The sequence below is a fragment of the Lytechinus variegatus genome, chromosome 10 (assembly GCF_018143015.1).
Source record: "Lytechinus variegatus isolate NC3 chromosome 10, Lvar_3.0, whole genome shotgun sequence".
In the NCBI taxonomy this organism is placed as follows: Eukaryota; Metazoa; Echinodermata; class Echinoidea; order Temnopleuroida; family Toxopneustidae; genus Lytechinus; species Lytechinus variegatus.
Window position 1 is genome coordinate 28,154,792 of NC_054749.1, and position 10,990 is coordinate 28,165,781.

A 10,990-nucleotide genomic window follows, 5' to 3' on the forward strand; every position below is an offset into this window, starting at 1 on the left:
AAATAATTAAGAATTACTATAGCACGTAGCCAAAATGTGAACAGCACCACTCTTTTTTTTTTTTGGGGGGGGTGACCTCATCACGCATGACCATATATATATATATATATATATATATATATATATATATATATATGTGGCCCAGTGGATTAGTCTCCAGACTCTGTTCAAACAGAGGATTGTGGGTTCGAATCCCAACCATGGCGTAATTTCCTTCAGCAAGAAATTGATCCACAATGTGCTGCACTCAACTCAGGTGAGGTAAATGGGTACCTAGCAGGAAATTATTCCTTGAAACGCAGCGCGCGTATAATAGCTGCACTGCTAAAGCCAGGGTAATTACTGTAGAGCGCTTAGAGACTTCTGACACAGTAAGTGTTAAGCGCTATATAAGCAAGTATAATTATTAATGCCAAGTGAATGATTTAAACATTATTCTACATTACATATGTAACGGTAAAAAATACTTGGGGGAGGGGGCATTTTAGAAGAAAACACAATTAGAGCCGTTTTTATTACCATGGAGACATGTTCAGTTTTCCAGTGAATCTCTTTTTCAGCTCAGGGCATGGTTTCGCAATTAATTGTATATTCGTTTAATAATGTGTAATTCAATCACAATTCATTTTCCTTCATTGATATCACTTATTAAATGATTACTGAATGCACTGTTGATAGTTAGATCTAGTTGCTAACTTATACAATTTTCCATCAAATTGAATAGCTCAAGGAAGGATGAAGTTTATCAAATTTGAACAGAATTGGTAGTTGCTGGAATTATTTATATCATTTTCGATCTCTTGATGATGAAAAAACTTACTTGATTTGGTCCATCACTACGTCTACTCACCATTCCGTTTGTGACCATTTTGTGTCACATCGGTCTAATATAATAATTGCTTGATTTCCACTTTATTTTCATTCATTTTGCACAACACTTAGTCTAATTAGACCAAATGGTAAATGGACTAAATGGCTATTGGCCAACTGGTTATTAGACGGAATGACATCAAACTAGACCATGTGGTGAGAGGACGTATTGATGGTAGACCAAATAGAAAGTTGGCAAATGGACGAATTGGCATTTAGATGAATGAGAAATACTATAGGACTCCAATTATGGAGTCCATACATTCAGTGCATGTATGAATTACATTACACTGACTGCCCCTTATCATGGAGGTCAGGAGGTCATTTCATGGAAGCCACAGGGTCCTGGTTTTTGTAGTCTAGTCATATAAACTGTAATACTTATTCAAGGGACGAAATCATTGGGTAAGAGAACATTTCAAGAGAACAAAATTTGAATATCAAATAATCATGGCGGTATATGTCCATTCTGAAGAACATCGGTCACATCTGTATATTTTCATCGTCCTTGGGGGTAAACTTGTATTTGAGTGGAAGCAAAAGTTTGGTACAAGAGACTAGTCGTACCTGTAGGCCACTGGTCTGGTTTCCCCTGACCCTCCACTGCCCATTGACCACGATGGGGGAGGGGGTCAGCATCTCTTGATTACTGCCTGAGCCAGAGACGTTTACCAGCTGGTGTCTCCTTGCAACTGGTGTAGTCTACTTATTCAAACTTTAATACTTGGTTCATGGGAGGAATCTTTTGGCGAGGGAGAAATTAGGCGCTGAATAGATATTTCTTAAGTGCATGAACACGAAGTCTTATGATTACAGTGTAAAAAAACACACAACTTTGCATTTTTCATCCTGTTTGAGGTGAAGTTGTTTGGGTAAAAATGTGTCTTGTTTGGTGTGTGAGACTAGGGCACCTGACCCCCTACCGTGTAACTTGTTTGATTGATACTTCGCTTTTCTGACGCAGCAAAGTTTTGTACTGGACCTTGGTGGGGAGCGAAGAAGAGTGGATTGTCGCTGATTAGAGATTGGGAGACATGTGCCCTCTATGTTAGCTTTTGGGAAAGGGCACTTCCAAACAACAAGGTCCAATCTGGACTACTTTGTGCTCTATGAACGCATTACTATAGGATTTTAGTTTAGAACGGATTCGCCAAAAATCCCTTCAAATTTATTACATTTGTGGGTAAAGTCATTATTACATTTGTGGGCGATCAAAAATTATTACATTTGTGGGTAAAGTGTTATTACATTTGTGGGCGTTATTACATTTGTGGGCGTTATTACATTTGTGGGCGTTATTACATTTGTGGGTGCAACAGGGGGGGCAAACGATATGCTTGCCCCCCCATATTTTCATTGGTGGGGCGATCGCCCTCCCCCCCCCCCCCCAGGATCGATGCCTCTGATCGCGGGCATACCGACTTCAACACGCGAGATCCGCTTGACCGAATTAGACTATTTTTCTTTTATCCGATCAATTCACCATAAATCTATTATGCTTTCGTAATACAGAGAGGGAGTTTTTTACCCGGGTGATTGCATTATCAAGGACACCTTAGCCGACAAACTCAATTAGCTTATCGCGTGAGATGGAGTGATAAACATTGGTATTCAGCTGTCCAAAAGAAATAAAAGAATCAATAAACCCAAATGTCCCTACTCGATGTAATGGCTTTTTAATTCTAACTCACGCTCGCAACATACATATTTATCTGTTAGGAAACACTTACATGACTATGGCCTTACATGACATATGAAAAACTGCCAGTCCTGTTAAAGCAGAAACGTGTGGATGCATGCATAAAACTTGTTGGGGGAAAGGGCGAGGTAAGTTACTTGATGAAAGATGGGGACTTGAAAACATGAGCTACGCATATAGTTTCTTGACAAGCATGTAAAAGATGATTAGGGGCAAGGTTTAAAAGTTCAAACGAAGTGGAGAATGTTAGTGTTTTTTTAAATTGTGATATGGGGATATTGCGTAAAAAGAAATATTACCCATATAGTCTGTGCTATGAACCTACAACGCAAGTGCGTTCGAATAACATACAATAAACTAAATGATGTGAATTCATAAACCTCTCCTATCATTCACAGCTCATAATAAATCTAGAAAGTTGCAGATACGGTCACTGAACAAGATTATTTGCACTCATTTACTTCTTATACTGTTTATACAAATGCAGATTAAATGGCTTAAATCTCCCTTCAATGAAAATGAAAAAGAAGAGGGAACTAAACAGGCACCGAGTGAAAATAACTCAAGGAATAGTCTTTCAATCGACACTGAATAGAGGGGTTACATGCCAAGTGATATCGGACTACCAAACTCGTTCTTTAAATTTGCACTAGATTTTGATGTTTCTTTATGCCTCATGAAATTGAATTGCGATTATTTTGTTTCGTTGAAGTAATTTTGATTACAGTGTAATCTAAGATAGATGTGAGAGTACAATATGTTGACCTATGAACGTAGAGGGCGTCGAAACATTATAATTGCCGCATGGTGAGGTGCCGTGGCCGAGTGGTCTAAGGCGTCTGGCTATACATGATAAATCCGGGGTTCGATCCCCGGCCGCGGCACCTATGCCCGTGAGCAAAGCATTTAATCTACAAAGCTCTTTTATCTTGTTTTCAAATAAATGAAAATGCTATAGGCCTATGCATTATTGGTAACTAGTGTGCACTTGTTAAAAAAAAAAATAAATGTACTGCAAGCAGTAACTGTCAATCATAAGCTTGGAGTTTATTATTTTGCCTTAAGTTTTTAATAGAGAGTCTGAGGCCAGAAGATACTAAATCCACATCTCATTTTATCCGGAATACCATTCAGGTAAAGAATTTTCAGACACAAAGGTTTTTAAGCTAGAATTTGGTGGAAACCATTGGATAATGCATTTCTTCACATGACTTCTTGCCGAGATGGTACTAGGTCATTTCGACCGGGGACATCATATTTTACAGTTGAATAAGATTTAACTATGAAGGCCTTCTTCTCTTCGGTTTGTATGCAAATATTTTTCTTCTTCCTCTTTAATTTTCTTCTTTTCTAAGGGTTTTCTGACCGACTCCACCGAGGGGATTACTATTTTTTTCTATCCGAGATCTGCTTTACTGTGACCTTCAATGTAAAGCGATCTGTCGGAGGAAAAAAATCTAGTCAATCCTCACACACCTCCACTCCCTTTCTTGCCCAGCCGAACAGAAGAAAAATCAATAACTAGCTCATGAATCTTACACTCTTCAAGCTTTCCGCTGCATAAAAGTTCCTATCAGGGTCGCTCTCCCATTCGCAACTACCATGGTAACAGGGCTAAACGGCAAACCATAATCATCATTACATAAAAGTTACGCCATTGGATGGCAAAGTTGCCTAATATAGTACACGTTTATGGAGCGGGCCCATGTAGGCTTATAAGAAAATGAGGGAACATCCCTTTGAAGACTTTCCCATGGGATGATAATGGTGTCATTATTAGTTTCATCTTTCTCACCCCTTAGTTTAAGTGTTGAAGTTCGTGATGATGTCGATGTAGACAGGAAGAAGCGTAGACAAGTAATCGGTCAATGAATAACCCCGCTAATTACTATCACATTATGTTAGATGGCAACCACGAACACCATACCTGATGGTGGTGTGGAGTTGCTATGACAAAATGTTGGCAATACTTGGCGTACCTAGGATTTTCCAAGGGGGGGGGGCAAATTTGTCCGCCCAAAAATTTGACAAGCCAAAAAAGGGTCTTCAAAAACAAATAAAGGATATCTTACCATCAGAAAAAAAAATGACAAGCAAAAAAAAAAGGTCTTCATGTTCAAACGAACGGGCCACTTGTGGTTCTTCGGGGATCAGTAGTGACTCGTCGGGGGGGGGGGGGCGAGGGGGAGGAATACGTTCCTTGCATGGGTTGTGACTCGTCAAGGGGGGGGCAGTCTACCCCCTCTGCAATAACGATAGACATAATATTCTACATCGTGAGCAATAAACTACCATCATCCTTTTCCTGGAACAAGTGCAATGTCGAGGCAAGGATAAACGATGAAGTAATATTTCTACCTCCCCACCCCCTCTACGTTTCCCTTTTCTCTATTTTCTGCCTATGTATCTTCCATGATATCTTAAAATGTAATGGTTTAAGGAACCGATGTGAAGGTGTACAAAAGAGGTTTGAAAAATCGACCAAAAATCTAATACATTTAAACAAATAGTTTTAGTAGTGATAAATAATTAATTCAATCACTTTATGAATTGTTTTACAGTGAATGCAAAATATATTGATTCGATACTAAAACCTACCTACAAATTGTCAGGAAGCTATTTGGTATTACTTTGAATTTTAAGCGGAAATAGCTATACCGATTATACGTTTGTTATGAACGAGCTGCTATCGTATAACGTAAATGATATGATGGCAGTGGCCCAGAGGCGGTATCATTAATCTCTAACCACTAACAATCATTCAAAGATTTCTATGTTGACTAAAATGGTTGAATGACACTTGAGATATATAGGTGAATATCTCATCAATAACGTTCATCAAACATAGCGAAGAATGATAAAGGAAATAGCTAAACATCGTCACAATAATAGTAATAATCATAATAATGATAACAATAGTGATTAGAGGCATTTATGTAGCGCCATCTATATAGAAATACTCTATTCCGAGGCGCACTATTACTATTACCCCGGCTTTAGCTCCAGCAAGTCTTCCAGAGCTCAGTGCGTTCAAGGAACTAATCCTGTCAGGTACCCATTCACCTCACCGGGGTTGAGTGCAGCACAAAGTCGGTAAGTTTCTTGCTGAAGAAAAACACGACATCGTAAACACTCAAATCTGAATTAGGATTAGGATAAACATCAACAAAATTTTAATCAGCAGCTCAATTCGTGCCTCTATATTAAAATTTTCTAGCACACAACTGAAATTACGTGGTAAAAAAAATAATCAGCTAGTACAGGAAAGAAAAATCTGCTTCATGTACGTAAGGCTGGGCGATTTTTTGTTGTTGGTATGTTACGTGTGTGGGTTTGGGTGAGAGGGAGACGGCGTTTTCATTTTTTCCAATCATTAAACAAATGATAATACCTTAACATTTCACAGCATTATTGTATCAACGTGGTCATCACGTGTTTAACAAAAAAGAAGTGTGTGCGTGCCGAGTGGTCTGACATGACAATTGCCTGACTGACTAAAAGTCGCTGTTCGTTTCCCGGCATCGCCCTTGCGCAAGGCATTTATATCCATTGCTGTTTTTACCTCACCTCTAATGAACATGATATGCATTATTGATACCAACTTGTGCATGCGTTAGAAAAGATGTGTGTGTGATGGTGTGTGTGTGGGTGGGTATGTGTAAAAGAGAGATGGGGGAGAGAAAGATGGTTCGTAGATATTCGTATGTATGCGTGAATGGGGTATGTGTGTATGCTTGAACAAGAAGGGTTTTAAAAAGCGGACATTTCTCGGGGAATATTTTGTCATTAAGCTTTGTTTCATATCGAAGCGTAATATGGCGGATAAACTTAAATGCATGACCCTTTCTATTGTGCTACTGAGGACTAAAAAAAAATATATAGACACTATCATGATGGCATTTTTTCTTCCCATATTCATGATCAATAAAGATATTAGTGCCTATTGTTTGACTATTTTGTTAATACCCAGCTACCACTGGTTGCGATCTTGATCATACTATGATTAGAGAATCATAAATATTTATACATTATAGTAATTGGAATCTGGAAACAGACGACTCAGATTCATCTCCATTACAATGATGGTCGGTATAAATGAAAGGGAACAGAAAGAGGTCAGCCCTAATGGGAATGGAATTTCAACTCGTTTTCAATCGTGATGAATTAAGAGAAGAAAACCAATGTGACATTACTTGAGATGGAGGGAATTTTTCAACGAGCAAACAGGAAATTTACATCAATTCTAGAGTGTAGCTGGTTTCACGGTACACCATGTATCTTTCGTGGGCAATTGTTGGTCCTTAAAAGGAACACCCAAACTAAACGTTTCGACAAAGTGTGTTCTTGTCGTCTTGTCGAAACGTCGAGTTTGGGTACTTTTCAGTACCAACATCATGGTGTACCGTGAAACCCACTACACTATTCTTCTTTACCATGGAAAACTTGAGAAGTCCCATCAATTGTATGTTTAAAAAAACGATGAAACTGCAACATGAACATGCCCAAGAAATTATAATTATGTATGCCTACTTCGTCCATTTTAGATTTCAGAATTGCACATGAATGTGAATATGTTCGGTTACATGCCTATACTATAACTTCTCATGAAGTGACTGAATTAAAGAATAATCGAAAGAAATAACAGACGCGTTAATTTGAATAGGAAGTGTACCAGGCTACCATTGATGTACGCCTATTTATTCATTTACCATGATTCAAATGGAGTTGCAGTGCCTTGAAATGTGGGGCAAGGTCAAAATTCAAAAGTTGCAAAATGACACAATATTGAAAGTCACTGTTCTTTTTTCCGTGGTGATGAGTGAGTTTCTCAGCGTTTTTTTTTTATTTTTACTTTGATCGATAATTCCCCATCGGTTTTTAGTAAATATCAATGTGTAATTGATATTAATGAATAGATCATTTAATTTTCTTTAAAATAATACCCTACAGGACATGATTATCGTTCAAATGAAGGTGCAGTGCCTTGAAATGTGGGGCAAAGTCAAAATTCAAAAGTTGCAAAATGACACAATATTGAAAGTCACTGTTCTTTTTTCAGTGGTGATGGGTGAGTTTATCAGCGGTATCTTTTACTTGTTTTTGTGCACCTTAACATCAACATTAACATGGAATCAAACACACCTCTGTACAAGCAAACACATAACAAACATGCATGGGTATTTCAAACCACGATTAAAATCATCTCACAGAACCATCACTATACAGAAGCAGGGGCTTGATTTAAATGGATTTTCATCTCTACTGACACAGACAAAAGAATCATGTTCTGTATTGACCCTTCATTACTATTTCTGCTCATTTTGCAGCTTTTTAATTCAGACCTCATCCAAACTTTTGAATCCTGCTCTTTTCGTGATGACATGATCATAACAAGCATGGTATTATTTTAAAGAGAATTAAATGATGTTTTGAATGATATCAAATATGCATTGTGTAAGATCGGGAATTGGGAGAAATTAATGGTCAAACTCAGATTTCCAAACATTTTTTGCTCGTTTTGCAGCTTTTCAATTCAGACCTCATCCAACACTTTTGAATCCTGCTCTTTTCGTGATGACATGATCATAACAAGCATGGTATTATTCTGAAGAAAATTAAATGATCTTTTGAATGATGTAAAATATGCATTGTGTAAGATTGGGAAAAATTAATGGCCAAACACAGATTTCCAAACTTTTTTTGAGGGGTTTACTTTTAACATATTTTTTTCTAAATTTAACTCTTGATTTATATCATTGATACAAAAACTGCGCGCAGGAGTATCATATGAAGACGTTGTAATTGGGTTTAAAAGCATTTTAGAGTTAGATAGGTTGCGGGGTAAAATTGATCAAAGTTATTAATGTGTATAAAAATATTCTTGAAATAAAGTTAAGATTAAAATGTACGTATACGTCGGTTTTTTTCGAATTTCAGCGGATGCTAATGGAAATGCTATTTAAAAGTGAAAATTGGGAATTTGAAAGAAGAAAGAAAGAAGGAAGGATGGTACTTTTTAATGTCAGAAAAATAACCGAAATTCAGGCCATATTTCCAATGAATGAATATACTATGATGTCGCTAGTGTATGCAATGCACTTCTTGCTCTTAATGTTCAATTCTTCAGTAGTTCATTGAACAGTCACAGGAAATACTTTACATCGAAAGTATATCAGATTAAAAAAAATCCATAAAATAAGCTTTTAGTTGTTGCTATAGCAACTGCCATGAGAACATAATATGATATTGTTCCCAATATAATTATGAACAAGCAGCTCATGACGAAAATAGTTGCTTAGAAAATTATACATTTTCTATGGAAACAATTGATATTAGACCGTGCTGTGCTGAAAGCGATTTGCACGCTCAAAGGAATCAATTTGATAGAGAAAATTAACTTTTCCTCTCCAAGGTTGACCGGTATTGTCATTCACAATAAAAGAGCTATAAAGGGGATGACAAATTGCCCATATGAGAATTAGGCCTAAGGAGCGTGCTGTGTTCAGAGTTTTATTGATGTTGACGATGATGATGACGACGAAGACGACATTGATGGTTGTAATTGTGAGGATTAGATTGATGATGACTAATGATGATGATAATTTATTTAAAGATGTTTTATTGTTTTCCTCTCAAATCAAATTTCATACAATGCGGTTTACAAAGTAACAGTTGTAAATAATAATTCAAACAAATTTCTTAAACTCGTATACATTATGCACATCATGAAATAATATTCTAAGACACAGCATTGTACCACTACCAGATGAGTTTAACAAATATTAGAGATATTTTTTTTTTATAAAAGTATAATGGTCCTGAGTTGCGATTTTTGGATTAAATAATTCGTCGCGACAAGGGGGGGGGGGGGGGAGGGGGAGGGACAAGACGATCTTTCCTTTCGAGTTGTGTATGAAAGTAAAAATTCCCTGGTGAGATTCCTCAACTTTTCCCTTTCCCCAGAAGGTCGCTTGCCTTTGATTATGATGACGACGGGCGGTGATGATGATGATGATGAAATTGACGATACTAATGCTGATTAAGAGACTGAAGACGATGACTGTAATAATTGAATATCATTTTTATAAATTCAATTCCTTTCAAACTTGTTTTCCTAAGTTATAGAATAACCTCCCCTCAGACATAAAATCCAGTTCCCCTCTTTCTAGGTTCAAGAGACTTGTCAGAAAATTATTAATATGTGCTTAAAAAACTTTCAGTCAATTATTTGTTTTTATCTCATTGATAGTCCCCCCTCCCCCTTTTTTTTCTTTCGGCTGTTGCATCGGTGTAATTATTATTCGTTGTATATATATTCAGTGTACATTTTTCTTTTTAACTCGGTGGCCCCTTTTTATAAGCTCTGCTTTCTCCGGGGTCACCAAACCATCATGTTATTGTTATATTTAGTATTTGTATGATTATCTATATTTGTATGTATTTATATAATTGTTTGTACCTGATGATATTTTAATAAATAAATTATAAAAAAATATTGCTATGTTACTATAGTAACGACAGTGCTGAAAACAATGCATTTAGCGAATGGTTAATGAAACTATTGATCATGATAATGGAAACGTCAAACCCTCACAACTGAAACGACGTTTGCCTAATATATGTTAAAAGAGGCCGATGTGACTTCGAAAAAAAGACTAATGAATAAGCATTATAATTCGTTTTAATAACAGAAAATGGGCCATAAAATTGAGGATTGTGTACTCATTTAGATAGATCACTGAATAATTGCGTTAGAACAGAATACTAAATATAAGTATGATTACACTCATAAAATGGAAAGCACCTCACTTTCATCGTGTTCATTAGCCATGGAATAGTTCTTACTTATTGCACACTGGATAATACATGATGATAAATTGGTGTGGAAAAGGACCATAACAAGTTTTTATATTAGATATTGACAAAATGATACACGCATTAATGGTTAACCTTGAGCGGTAATCAGGTTTACTTTCAGGAAAAAATGTGTAATAGGCCTGAATTCAAGCGAACAATAAAATAAATGGACGATGTTGCTGAGCAACGAAGATTTCAAACTGTTTCATCAGCGGGAAAGTCACAAAGTCGCGCACGGCCTCCATGGGAGACAGGTTCAAAACATTATTCGTTTCTGAACAATGAACACAATACATCTTGGGTGATGTTCAGTCTCCCTGAAGGTCATATTTTAGATCTATTTTTTTTATTTTTTTATATGCCATTGAATGTAATGGTAATTTAAGGAGTAACTTTTACTGCCACATATACGGGCTTTAATGAAGTTGCTGATATAATAAATAAAAGATATATATTGGTGCAAGTACTAACTTTCGCAAGATATTTATTTTGGATCGATTCATGGTTCCATTTCATTTAAGAATCACGCAAATATTCAGTGTTCTTATATAGACAAAAGAGTGA